General features: G+C 44.2%; 1 non-coding gene across 1 annotated transcript; it reads right to left on the bottom strand.

Moving 5' to 3' along the window:
- Nucleotides 1–24: 24 nt before the first annotated feature.
- TRNAW-CCA lies at nucleotides 25–98 on the bottom strand. Its single transcript has one exon. It is a non-coding gene; the product is annotated as a tRNA-Trp (tRNA).
- Nucleotides 99–12691: the final 12593 nt, after the last annotated feature.

Raw genomic sequence — 12691 nt, 5'->3', positions numbered from 1 at the left:
TTCTCGATCTAACAAGAATGGAATCACGCTCTGTAGGATTTGAACCTACGACATCGGGTTTTGGAGACTCGCGTTCTACCGAACTGAACTAAGAGCGCTTTCTTTTCATAAATAATTTTATGTGACCCCAATACATCTTGCATAATCGAATATATATAATAGCCCTTGGCATAGAAGCTGTGAAAGAATAGGCTGCTGGAGGAAGAACCGCCCCAAAGCGGAACGGGTAAGTCAGCCAGAGCAACTTTGAGGGAAGCCAGCTCCTCATCTGACTTTGTTTGAAGGTCGGTGTCGAGGAATGGCATGGTCTCTGGGAGAAAGAAAGCCAAAGGAGCGAAAAGCACACCATCCTAGGTAAGCAGCATCTTTGAAGCGGCATCTCACTCAATATACGCAATTATAAGATAAGATCTGTCTTTTCCGGCCGATTCCATGCCACTCTACTTTGGACCCTCTTGCAGGAGCTCGGACTGAGTCTAGTTTAGGTCCATCCGAGGGTTTGGACGTCACTTCTTCACTTTTCTGCTTTTTGGATGGGTGCTCTCCCCCGAGTGAAGGCATAAGCCGTAGACAGTCACTAGTTTGATCGCTATGCCATTCTCGGCAACGATGTAGTGATAGCTGATCGACGAGTTGCTTCGGTCTACCTTGTTGAATCATCTACATTGATTGAGGACTCGATGTCAGAAATGCATTCTTCGATACCCTGTTGTAGAAGTTTTCATCTAGTTCCTGTAGCTAGTCGTAGATGCATATTATAGCTGCTATCGGATCAGAGGTTCGGGGGATTTTTCACTTGATTATTTAAAAATAGATATTCATTTCATTCCTGTTGGATCTCTTGCTTTCAAGTTCTTTTAGTTTCTATGTAACTCAATCAGGACGTAGATGTAGATACGGATAGGGGTCAACCGGGTGATATCGCTGTCGTTAGGCGATCAAATTACCACTACTTTAGCAACTTCAGTATTGCCAGTTTGTAGTGAAGAAAATAGTTAGGGTTAAGATAACCCTGAGTCGTCTCACAACGAATACGGAATTGATCTCAAATATTTGATTCTCAAAAATGCAATTAAAACTAGCAATTATAAAAATAGGGGGGTTTTGATATGCAAAGAAAATGACACGGAAGATTGTAAACACAGTAATAGTAAATAGGTCAATTCCACTGCCTTTTCTAAATAAGATTCTTCATTGGTTATCTAGAGATTATTGTTAAATTAATTATTGTTGTTCATTTACAAATAAATCAATGTAAAGACTCAATTCATTTGTTGGCATCCTCACTTTTAATCAAAGTACAGTCTCAATTAAAAGTGAGAATTGTTAAATTATCCATAGTAAATTTAATCAAAGTACAGTCTCAATTAATTTTACTATGCCTAATCATGTCTATTCCTTTATTTCTTTACCAAATAGAAAACTTAATTAATCAAAGTAAAGTCTTGACTAATTTTAGTTAAAGTAATTACCTCTAATTAAATTAAAGTCTCAATTATTGGCAAAAACTTATTTAATCAAATGAAAGTTTCTAAACAAAATCAAAGTAAAGTCTCAATTTTATTTAAAAACCTCTTAACTCATATGATTAGCATGCATGTAGATTTAAAATCATTATTTTCTATTCAATTTAGAAGCAAAGGACATAGATAAACAAAAACCACAACAATAATCAAAATAACAAAACATATAAATTCATCTAACCTCAGAATCCATTTAAGAAATTACAGTGGAATCAACCCTTAAAGCTTAGCCCTCCATGGCTTTGATGGAATACATGATAATATGATGAAAAGAAAATAAAAGAAAGAATGAGAGATGTGGTGGAGACGGTATCTGCCAAAACCAGAGAGTTCTAAGTGTCTAAGCTGTCAGCTCTCAATTGTAAGTCCCGCTTCTGCTCCCTTAAGTCTCTTTATATAGGCTTCAACTGGACTTTGGGCTTTATCTGTCAGTTGCTAAAATCTTTTATTTTTATTTAATTAATTAGCAACTTAATTCCTGTCCAATTTCCAATTCTGCCCCTCACATTTAAGCATTTTTACAAAATTGACCAGAGTTTGACCAGTTTGACCAGAGTTTGACCAGTTGACTGCCTATCAGATGCTGACACGTGGCAGTTCATTTTCTCTCTCCAGAATTAGGGTTTCTGCAGATGCAATGGAGATGGAGATGGCAATGACGGCTGACGGCGCGGCTACTCCTCCTTCTCCGGCGATGAAGGCGTGGTGGTGGAGGTTTGTGGACGCTGCTGGTGCGCGTGGACGGCGCTGCAATGCGTGAAGGAAGAAGATGCGTGGTGGTCGTGAATCTGAAGGTGGATTCGAGGCTGGTGCAGTGGTGACGGAACTGCGGCGAGAAGCGCGCGATCTGTGGTGGTGTTGCGGTGCTTCTGCAGGATTGCGCGACGGATGCAGGTTCGTGGTGGTGGTGCGCGGAGCTGCGATGGTGGTCGGCGAGGTGAGTTGCGGGAGAGATGGAGGAGTAAGCTGGGACGCGGTGGTGACGCGTCGCTGCAGGTGCGGAGGCGAGATTGGTCCATGGTGGCGAGAAGTTGGTGCTGCAGAATTGTGGTGGCCGGAAACGGCGGTTGCAGGTCTGCGCGGACAGGTGTGTTGGAGATGGAGGTTGAAGATGGTTGCTGCCGTGGTTGCTGGTGCGTCGCCGGCGAGGTGAGGAGGTGCGGCGGCGGCTGCCATGGTGGTGGAAGGAGAGAAGAAAATTAGGGTTAGGGTTTCATGAGTGAGATGGAGTAGATGATGACGTGGCAGAATCTGAGTGGTCAATTTGGTGAGTGGAGGATTATGACACGTGGCGGCTTATGGTTGGCTAAATTTAAAAGGTGGGGATTGCCACATGGCATGATCTGGTTGAGTGGAGTTTAAGTGGTAGGAGGGGTGCAACTTAAAACTGGGGGTGCATTTAGCTCCTGATTTATTCTTTTTCAGAATTTCTTGATTTTGGACTTATTTTGTAACTTTGAATATTTCAAAATCACACTATTAATTGACCAAAAATAAATTCCAGCTACATTAACAAACGTTAGAATATCCAATAATATTTTATGCAACTAAAATCAATTTTTACGCCACTTTTACCAAACTTACTCAATAAATCCAATAATCACAAATCCTAATTAAATCAATCTTTAAGCACAGAAAATTCAATTAAATCCCCAAATTTAAATATTAAATGAGGGCAAAAATTTGAACTCATCACCGGGTAACCAATCCCGGTGGCTGGATGACTCCTTCACCCTTAGATTGCAAGACTAAGGCAAACGAGGCGGAACCTCGGTGGCGTGATAGGCTGGTTCTCACCAGGGTCAGTCCTATCACAAAATTGGAGTTTCTAACCTCACTCTGCTTGGTAAGGCAGAGCCCTATGTTAGTCACATAGGCACCCCCCGGTTTCTTAGTGAAACTCATCAAGGTGGGGGTGGGCTAGCTTATAGCTATTCTATCACTCAGGGATCGAGAATGGAGCAACTGGGGGTGACGCGGAAGCCACCCCGGTGGGGCTGGTAAGATATGATATCAAGCGGTCTAGAATAGAATCGAAAGCTCAAAAGGGAAGTGAAGGATCAGTTCCTCCCATGCAATGTGGCATGGCTCGCTCGTGACTCATTGAGGAAGGGGCACGGTTCGAGATTATGTGAAGGACCCTAATGCTTAACATAAATAAGAGGACAAAGTCTTCCATTGAATGGCTGGTTTACAAACCTGGGCTCAGACGTAAGTCAGGAGAGGATTGAGCCTCTTGGTGGACTACAAGTTGAAGAGTTCATAATGTTGGGAAAAAACGGATCTGACATTCCTACTCCCCAGTTATGTCATCCCTTACCTATGATTCCATCCTAGTTTTCGCCGCCCATGGTTCCGAGAGACCCAATTTATACAGAATGAGCACCTCACCCCTTTCTTTCCTTGTAGTTGGAGTTGGGCAAGATTTCACTTGTAAATGGATTGGCTTTAGATGCGGCTCATAACCACTGCTTGTGAACAACTTGACTCCTGCTTTCCCGGCTACAGTACAGATTGTGCCAAAGACAACTCGCTCCTGCTCAAAAATCACACAATAAGCCAAGGCAAGGCGGCCAGTTCTAATCTAGCTATTTCAAAACAAATTCTCATCTCAGAAAGACAGATCGAACTATTACAGATAGAACAGATAGATTGGTGTAGGCTCTAAGCCAAGCCGCCTATCTCGTGTGCTATAAAATACACAACGTACTTTCCCGAGCCTTTCTCAAGCTATTATGTCTAGTCCCAGGTACAAAAAGGTGTATATATAGCGTTCTCCTTCCTGCCTCGACCCTTTCGGCTAAGAGGAAATCCGGAGCGACAAAAGCGATTCCGGTCTCCCCACCATTCATTTGAAAGGTATAAGGCACGCCATTCGGTCCTTTCTAAAGTAGTAGTAGTGGTGGCTATCTCCGAAGTCTGGGATCTATTCCAACTTTACTTCATGTAAATAGTTGATAAGATTCGTGAACCCTGTTGAGTCCACGGGAAGATCTTCTTGTTCGGATTGCTAGCTTAGCTGCCCTTTTGGATACTACAATTTTCTTTTCATTTTACAGTTTACATCCAGGCCAAGTCCTTTTCTGCCTGTGGGAAACCAAGCAATGGATTCTCCCTGTGTCAATGTTATGGGTCCAATTCTAACTCTTTCATTGCTCTCTCCAGAAGCTTCACTTGCGACCTTATGCTTTCTATCCTAAATAGAGAAAGAGGGAAATAGGTCGTCAAATCAAAAGACGAGGCTGAGCGTTAGCGATGGGCTGGGTAACGAAGGGTGAGTGTCACGATGGTGCGAAGCAGAGAAGGAAACTCAAGGGCTTTGTGGGCTAAGGGATCTCGATATGCCCCTTTAGATAAGAGTCAGTAGGCCTAGAAGGCTCCTATGCCAAAAGAAAATGCTCTACATGACTAAAGTCAAGGCGAACGACATTAGTACAGCTGTTAAGAAGACTCTCCGATGTTGACTTTGTAAATTCATAGGCCTTTGTAACCGGTAGGTTACTTTTTACATAGAATTTCTAATGGAACTACCGTCTATTGTATAGGGCTACTATATTCATTTGTACTCGTCTACTAATGCCGGTCGGATTAGCTACATCGGATTGACTACTACCCTAGGATGATAGGACCAGTTGGAACGACTTCTTCTCTTTCTACCTACACATCTCAGAGCTCATACACCTGCGCATCTCACTAGCGTCCTCTCTGTCCCGTAAGCATTTAGGGTCTTACTCTCTCTTCTCGGTCAGTATATTCCCCTAATCTCTCTATCATTGGCATTGGCATTGGAATAGCCAACAATAATAGGTAATGAACTCCTTGGGATCGAAAGAGAACTTTTGCTTTGGTCTCGAGGAATTGTTGAGCGAGGCTGACTTTAGAGGTGTAAGCACCGTGAGTCTCAATCCAGTCAAATTCCTGTTGGCTCATAACTGAGCGAAAGGCATAATAGATTCTTGCTCTTCTTAGCCTTGCAAATGAGGCGGTTGATAGACCCTTCCTGTCCTAGTGGTATGGTTAACATAAACTTCTGACTCTGAGGCTAGCTCTAGGACAAGCGGAGGTTCTTCTTTCTCCTCTGGGGTTAAGTCCAATACTAATGTGTATCTTTCTGCTTTATTCACTTCCTGAACAGTTTCTGTGCCCATTCTGGATTGAATACCTGTATATCTTGGTAAGATTAGGGTCAACGGTTTGTGCCTGTCTATTCCATCCATCCCTTCGTGGAGTTAGGGCGTGTGATGTGTCCTTTCCGATGCCCTCGGCCGCATTTCGGAATCAAAGAGTCATGGTGCTTTAGTTGTGGGTTAGCAGGGATAAGTTGGACTGCGCTAGTAGTTAGGGTGGTAAGATGAGCACCGCGATCGAAGGGCTCACTCTATGGAAGTCCTCTCCCACTTGAAAGCTAAATAAGGACACAAATAATTGTATTCCATTCTTAGCAGAGGTTCCTTCCATCTAATCCCTCGAAGTACTTCGCTCACCTTCGAAGAGTGAAATGATCATTCAAAGCAGACTAACTAAAGGCATAGGGCAAAGGAGCTTAGAAGGGTGAGGGTGGCGGAGGGAATAAGGTATGAAATCACTTAGATAGAAGCATGTTGGATGACGGCCCCTATCGCTAATAAGAGACTGAATGGCAACAATTATGGATTCATAAATTTGGAGAAATAAGGTAATAGAAGGCTAGCTATATGCTTAACACAGCTAGTTCGAGAGCCATCGAAGTATCTAACTGCGCATTATAGCTAATCTGTCTGAGCCATCTCTTTTGAAGGTATGACACCTGCTAGGTTGACCGCGCCTCGAGGGAGACTATGGTAAGGTCGGATAGATCGAGTCTTTTGATACTCTTATTCTTAGGATTGGGCCCCTCAGTAATGAAAGCTATTGAAGAATGCCTCCCACCCGAAAGAGAAGAAGACATCGAGAAAACAGGGTGGCTCTCAAACTGAAACACATGTGGTAGGGTCTCTCTTTGTGAGCATACCAACCCGAGTTGGATCAATGAGGATGGTGTGATCTGACCTCTCAATCGTGGGTTTCCCCGTTCGAGGACTCCCTCGCCTTTGTCTTTCCTTTCGGCAGAGAAGAAGACGGAAAAACATAAGGGGATCTTTTTTTTTAAACTCCAAGGAGGATGGGCATGACAGAGTTTGGCAAGAATCATCCCTTCCTTTTTCAAAGACGACGAGCCGCCCACCTTCATTACCTAAGATGAAGAATTCTCACCCATGCTACGAGTCTGCGGTCAAGCGCAATCTGAGATCCCTCGTCGATAGACATGAACCAGGCGAGTCCGAATCCCTTTCTGTTTTGTTTTGTCAGCTGATCTTACGAGCTTTCATAGAAAGCCTATATCTTATAGCGCGTACAAGAAGAAGTGGTGGACAATCTTCTCTGCGCTCTTTGACCTACCATAGATCCTTAGTGGTGGACTGATCGACCTCAAGCTCTATCGTCAAAGACAGACTCTTTTAGTGCAATGAGATAGGTACTTTCAAAAGTCAGTGGTAGGTTGTTCTCGTCAAGCAGTAAGGCGACAATCCAATCCTGAGCTTCGTCAATAGGCGTCCAATCCTGGGAAAAAAGTAGGGTAGAATCGCCGAGTCGTCTAGCCTAGTAAAAAGCAAGAGCCCCTGCCTCAACTCCACAATCACAATCATTTGTAAAGTAAAAAAGGGTGGTTTGCTCGTGCAATCTACGATAAATTCGTTCATTCACATGTTTTATTTTATCTGTTTGACTCAGAAGGAGGAGAAGACGAAGCCGAAGATACAGAAAGAATCGTCTCCAGCGCACCGATGGGAGACGGGGCCCCCGCAAGGAAAAGTGCTGCTCTCATAACCGACTATTTTTAATCTTTTTATGTATGTGATATATCTGATGTTCAATTCTGTCATAGGGGCTGCTGCACACTGATATAAATCAAATTGAATTACGTCATCCGAGTGAAAATCAGACGATTCCACAGTTTGACCTGTCTATTAATGTCACGTCCCGCCTGTGCAGACTGACCTTTCTTTCATGACACTCTCGGCCATAAGCTGTATTATGTGTTTTCGCTAGGACCGACTTCTTTCGGGGCTACTCTCCTCCCGCTAGAAATGTAATAATACATCGAGAGTCTAATCCGTGGCCCCCTCCGGCCAAATCAGTTCATTTCGCTCTCAGCGACCGCTCTTCGTTTAGGACGGACCGCTCTTCCTCTTCGGGTCCTCCTTGACTTATCTTTCTCCGGTCGTCCCCTCCGATCATGATCTACTTACTCCCTGTGATATAGCTTATGTTCAATAGGATCGAGACTACTCTAACAAACAATTGAAAATGAGAGGCAAGCAGGAATGAACCCACTAATGGGCCAGCGCTTGGCGTTTACTCTAGCCCGTCTTTATAGGATAGATAGACCTATTTATTCAGTTGTCTTTCCCCTTACCTTATCAGTAGATCGGTGGAGGCCCGACCCTTGGTCCGACCTTGATGCCATAGTTTGGAGGGGGGCTGAGCAGTGGGTTGGAAAGAGTTGTAGAAAGAGAGGAATCGAGATAAAGTGCACTTTCCCTTGATGTCAGTCTATTCCAACAAAGCACACAATAAGTGAGATGAGCCTGCCAGCTCCGCCTTGGCCCTATGCCTTTTGGCCAGCTCGTCTGGACTTGGCTTTGACCGGTCTGCCCCTCTTGCAAGGATTCGACGCCTCCACTTGATGCTTTACGCCCACGCTTCGTTCAGGCAGCGCTACTCGGATATGTCTTGCCAATCGCCAAAGCAGTGCTACTTCCAGGATTTTTTTCGGCCAAGCTCGGGAACCTTCCCTTTAGTGAAAGGCTCTATCCCGGGACGAAGATAAAGAGGGGGGAAGGCCAAGTACGAGATCACAGGGATCGGGCTGGAGCTTGACAAGAGCGATACAGGAAACCATACAATCGAAGGCTAGCAAGAAGAAGCAAAAAGATAGTCAAAGCTCAAGGGATTCATCACGAAGGCAAGTGCTCCAGCGGAAGCTATCAATTCAAAGGGAAGACCGGGTAGTGGTAGTTAACCGGGGGAGGGAGCAGCTCATCCGTCAGGATGGGATCCCTCTACTTCACGTTTTTGGCTTATCTTTTTATTGCTCAGACGCTTCCCATTGTCCGTCTGGTTGATGAAATAGGGGTTCCCGGTGAAGAAGAGGAGAAAGAAGACCTCAATCGTAAAGTAAGATCATATATCCTTTACACCCTGTCACGAACTATGATGGAACTGCCCGGCTAGCCATCTCATATGCTTCACACATGATGTTCGATTGCTTTCATAGAGCACATGACTATCTTCCAATCTAGTCTCGGTGGATGCTTTGCTACACACCCCTTTACTGGGACTGTCTTTGGCAAAGCCCGGTGATTGTATAATGGATACAGCTCATTGAGAAGAAGGCTTTCCCTCTTTCCTGTCCGGCCAAGTTTGAACTTCGATCGCTGGAAACTCATGCTTTCAGGCTTGCGTGCTTGTTCGAAACTCTTGATCTTCTCTCTAATCCCCATGCCATGATAGGAAAAATGGACCTCAATAGTAAGAAAACCCTGGAACAACGGAAAGGCTTCTCCCAAGGGAGATGGTCCCATAGCGTCTATCAGAGTCTGTTGATTGCCTTTTTATCTTTCTCCTCCTTCCCCTTCCATTCTATATCAGCTAGCTGGAAAAAGGGCTGTCCCGATGTGACTTGTCATCCTTGATGGCGGTCTTCTAACTCTTATGGCTACTCCATGCGGCTAGCGCCTTCCCATCCGAGTGACATAAGCCTTCCCCTGCAGTGAAGTTTCTTCCGCTTGAAAAAAAAAGCATTTCTTATCCATCGCTCGTAGGGGTACTACTTCTCTCCTACTATCAAACCATATCGAAAAAGGAAGTCTTTCTAGCACTGATATGGCTCATGCTCCATAGCCTACTTAATTAACCATGCTCTCGTTCGTGCCCCATGTCTTCCATAAGTAAGTAAATGGCTCATAAGACAAGCAAGAATTCAAGCATCATTTCCAGGCACGTGTAAAATCAAATAATAAGGGACGGTCGGGATCGGTCTTTGTGCCTATGGGAATAAAGAACCTGGCCTTCGGGCAATTCATGTCTTTCTTTGATTTAGTACTACTTTAGTTTTTCAAAGGAAGATATTTTCTTTCCCTGCAGTGCTATAGTGCGCTTGGACTCTATCTCCGCTCCGCTGTCTGGCTTTCATGAAGAAAGATTGAAAGCGTCCTTATGTCAAAGATGTTCGTGTACTTTAGAAATAGGACTGCTCTTTCTAGGACTGTTAGCCCTGGTCTCTAGCCACCTAGAACTACCAGAGACTCGATCCACCTCAGGAACATTCAAAAGACTAAACTGGAACTCACTTATTGTCTCATGCCACCTCGGAAGATAAGACATATTCTCAGACAGAAAAGAAAGGACTTACCACTTGGCCACACTAAGAAGCCGGAGTCTGAGCTAGTAGCTAGCCCCAGGTATAGAACTGGAGTTCTCTATCAGGGAATTCCAGGAGTGAAATAGCAGGATTTTTTTTTTCATTGGATAGTGGTGCTACATGGAGTTAGGAAAAATAGGATCTCATGTGGAAGAAGGGCTAGACTGAAAGAAGATCTAAATAAGACAGGATTGTGACCTAATAAGCTAAAAATTCCGGACTCTACTCTAAGAAGTAAGCAAGCGCTACGCCCCTTGAAAGCGAAAGCGAGGAAAGGCTAATTGCGAAGAATCCTGTTATCGAATTAGCTCTTGCTGCGCCTTGTTCTCGAATAAGCTCTTTGAAACAGGAAAATAGCGTATCGTATAGGATATAGGAATGGAAAGGTATCGATTGCGGGCGGCTTTGAACCGGAGAGTTCTAAGGATCGTTGCGTAGGCCTCTTATCTTTGCGGGTGGATGCCCATGGAAAGCTGTTAAAGCAACTGACACCGGTTAATCAATAGTAGTGAGATCCACATCCCTGTCCCCTTCTTGAACAACCTATTCTGTGCGTGGAAGAAAAAGTTGTTTTGCTATAGCACCAAGTTTTATCCTGCAATGATCACCATTTACGCCGCACATAATCGTCTTATAACTGTTAGGAATCTTTCTTCCCATCGGGGAGATCGATCAATTTCAATTTCTCATGCCAGCCCATGAGGGATAAAATCATTCTTAGTTTTGCCGCTAGTGAAGAACAACATTTCTCGAAATAGAGGCGACCGAAGGGAGGGAAAAGGTCTTCATTGATTTCGCCCATAGGTGGGATCTAAATTCCTCCTTTTTGACATGCCACTTCCAGGGAAATGCTATTTGCTAGTTTTCCCAGAGGAAACGATCGGCCCATCGATACCGTATGGAAACAGGAACAAGAGAAGAACGAAGCCCTACATCGCTGTCTTCCGGGGTATTGAGAATGTGGTATTGCTTCGCGCGGTCTCAGTCTCAGTAGGTTGCTAGCTTCCTTGCTCCGATATGAGTTGATAAGTATCCGGGGAAGTCCCCTATAAGGCTAGTCCCGTTCCACTCTTCTCTCAATGTCAGTGCTTGGGGATCGGGTACAGCGAGATCACTTTTCAGCTTGTTAGTCTGCTATGCATGAAAGCAAGGAGGAGTTTTCTTTAATTACTCGGCGGTATGTGATCAATTTGTATACAAGGTCTCACATGTAGAGATGCCCTACCCATAGAGGAAGGAGTTGGTAGCAGACAAGTCATTCAGCAATGAAACTTCCATGGCGTAAATAAATGGATCTTTCACGAATCTGTCTAGAGAGATCTATATTGCATAGATAAGGTGCCTATCTCTACACGTCCACAATGAGATCAATCAGAAAAGCAAAGAAGGAGCTTTCTTGGAAAGCCTTGGTATGGTCCACTCGATGAGTATCCCTGGAATTTACCTTCCAAATTGTAAAGAGAAGGTCTTACTCCCTACCGTTGAATGCGTGTGGTCAACTGTGTAATCGAGGAAGCCAACATTGACTGACTTTCATGGTTCAGATTCGAAAGAAGAAAGAGTTTGGGATGAAAGTCCGAGCTTTGCTATCAATATTTCGTAGTTATACCGTTGATACTCTTCTTTGAATAACTGACCGACGGCGGAATGGTAAGCTTCCTCGTTCGCTTTCGCGGGTCAAAGAAGATCAATATGTAACATAACGGAAATGAAAGCTAAAATAGCAACATGAGATAGGAGAGAGTTGACCCAGGCAACGCCAATCTCGATTCAACTACATACAGTTGGTGTAAGGGGAGAACAGCTGTTGAGGAGTCAAATCTTTCTAAGGAATCTCCTTTTCACACAGACACCATTATGAACAATTCGTTCACTTTGCTTTGGCTTGATGGAAGTCACAGTATTCCTCAAGCTTTGTTCCTATGGCTTTCGATTCTGGATTCGGAACAGGTTTGATAAGTCCTTTGCTAGATGCTATCTTGTATACCACGCCCAGTGGGGAAGATATATTGCTGCGTAATGACCGTACCCTAAAGACTATGTACATCTTAACTGAACAAGTACTAACACTAAGAGAGTCACCTGTGCTCAGACAAAGGGACTAGGAATATAGATAATGGTTTATTCTTTAGTCGTATCCAGAAGGCATTCTATCGCCATAGGACTACCTTGTTAGAGGTAGTGCCTATCTATCCCTTGTCATAGCAGGCCTCATCCGTGAAGGCTAAGACGTGGATGCACTCTAGGGCGCGAACCTTTTCTTTTTTGAAACTAAAAACATAAGATGATAGGCCGAAGTTGGAAATGAAAGGTCCCGAGGTCCATAAAACAAAGGCATTATAAGCCCAATTATCCGCCTTAGATAAGAATGATGACCTAAACGCGTGTATAGTGCTGCACGACTGGTAAGATAAAGGAGAGCCTTCCAAGTGTGCATCAGACTAGTAAATAGATTAACTACCAGCTAAGCTAATAGGATGGTGGCATAGCAAGGAAGTCCCCTCAGAGAGGTGGGCTGGGTATGAGCGAGTCGAGACCATGGATACGACCTTCTCAGTAGATCGCCAAGGTGAGACTCTTGAATCAAAGGTAGACAGCCTAAGAGGCTTCATTCCAAGGGGCAAACAGTAGTTTATTCAAGAAGATCTGGGCCCCACAGCCTAATAGAGTAGAGCGCAGAATACTTTCCCAAAAGATTGTTTTCTATTAGTCAGAGAATCTCAGA

The sequence above is a fragment of the Vigna unguiculata genome, unplaced genomic scaffold (assembly GCF_004118075.2).
Source record: "Vigna unguiculata cultivar IT97K-499-35 unplaced genomic scaffold, ASM411807v1 contig_172, whole genome shotgun sequence".
NCBI lineage: Eukaryota > Viridiplantae > Streptophyta > Magnoliopsida > Fabales > Fabaceae > Vigna > Vigna unguiculata.
This window is presented reverse-complemented; position numbering and strand designations above follow the sequence as displayed.